The following is a 1,678-nucleotide window of genomic DNA, read 5'->3' on the forward strand; positions in this document are numbered from 1 at the left end:
AATGTGAAAACCACTGAAATCTAACTCTCCATCATCCAACCGGCACAGCAACGTTTCCAAATCCTGCGATCGTGACTAAGACCAAACTTCTTCTGCCATAGCAACTGTGTTACTTTGTCACAACACCGTCTCAGCTGGGCCAGGAATCCAACATGTCAGGTAAGAACCACCAAAAAGTTTTTTTTTTTTTTTAAATCTCAATGATTGAATATTTTTTATTCCCAGTCACTGCTGCTGTTCTCCTGGTGCTGCTGAAGGTTCAGGTCAGTGGGTCATGTGATGCTGAAGAAACGTTACTGATCTGCCGCAGCTTTCCTGAAAACTTTACATGAACATACACATGGTGGTGGTGAACTCTAATCAATCAATCAATTAATCTGTCAGTCTTTCAGATGTGGAAAGTAACGAATTATATTTACTTGTATTACTGTATTTGGGAGACATACTGTATTAATAAAACATTTTTTGAGAAAAATAACCTCAGATTTATTTACTGACAAAAGCCGGAAATATTTTTGATAGTTTCATGTTATTAAAACATAATTTTAACACTTTATATATTTATATTTATTTTATATTTTAACACTTTTTTAACACTTTTAAAACAAAGCTGTAGTTAAAGCTGTTATTCTATCATGCACCAATGTATGTGGCCACTAGATAGCAGCACACGCAAGATTTGGAAAATTGCACATTAAAAATTCTGACAGTATCAAGTCATCAAAGACTTCACAGAAAAAATAAATTTTAATAAAATATTATATTAACTTGATTTTAAATTAAATTAAACTCAAATTCATACTAATTTTATACTAGTATGTAAATAATCAATCGCTGAAGAGACATTACTGTCAGATGTTTGGTCAGATGTTAAAAAATGTGAAAACATTTTTGATAAAAGTTTTTTTTTCAAAATTGTACGTTTTCTACATGTTTCTCATCAAAATACAGGATTTTGAAAACTTTTTTTTTTTTTGGAATTTGGAATTGGAATTTTGTAATTGGCCAAATAATGACAATTTTAATTTAGATTTGCCAAATAGTCCCCCAAACATTTTTTTCTAAAAAAAAGTGCTATGATTTGATGAAAAACATTTAGAAAAGATTCATTTTTTAAATATTTTCTTCTTAATTTCTTAACATCTGACCAACATGACATGCTAACTTAGCATTGCGGCTGCAAGAGCGCGCAGCGAGGCCTCCCTTAGTTTCCCTGGACCGCAGAAAGTAAGGCTGCTCTCTGGCAATCACTTAATTTCTTAAACCGTTCATATTCACTATCCAAGTCACTATTTGGACGGGTATCATTTCTTCCCTGGCTACCTGTCCAGCACTCCTTTGCCCAATGGCCTTGTTTACCACATTTTCTACAAACATCATTAGATCTACATCTGTTTCCTTTCCATCTTGATCTTCTGTGTTTGACCCTGTGCTTGTTTACACCTACATCTAGGCTCTCACCATGTACTCATTGTTAAATATGACATGGTCTGTGACAGCCTCTCCTTGAATCGCAACCTTAACGTGGTGGAGGGGTTTGAGTATCCGAATGAACCTAGGAGCTATGTTGTCGGGGGCTTAACGCCCCTGGTAGGGTCTCCCAAGGCAAACAGGTCCTAGGCGACGGATCAGACAAATAGCGGTTCAACCCCCCCTTTGTGATGAAGAAAAATACAGC

The 1,678-nt window shown here is 35.5% G+C and overlaps 1 protein-coding gene and 1 long non-coding RNA gene across 2 annotated transcripts in view; one reads left to right on the forward strand and one right to left on the reverse strand.

Annotated features, from left to right (window-relative positions):
• Positions 1-1,678, reverse strand: part of LOC103397289 (calmodulin-regulated spectrin-associated protein 1-B-like) — a 411,725-nt gene that overhangs the window by 307,953 nt on the left and 102,094 nt on the right. The gene's annotated exons all lie outside the window — the stretch shown is intronic.
• LOC112486360 (uncharacterized) lies at positions 7-475 on the forward strand. The gene is made up of 2 exons (XR_003048782.1): positions 7-159; positions 226-475. It is a non-coding gene; the product is annotated as an uncharacterized LOC112486360 (long non-coding RNA).

The sequence above is a fragment of the Cynoglossus semilaevis genome, chromosome W (assembly GCF_000523025.1).
Source record: "Cynoglossus semilaevis isolate Cse_v1.0 chromosome W, Cse_v1.0, whole genome shotgun sequence".
Lineage (NCBI taxonomy): Eukaryota > Metazoa > Chordata > Actinopteri > Pleuronectiformes > Cynoglossidae > Cynoglossus > Cynoglossus semilaevis.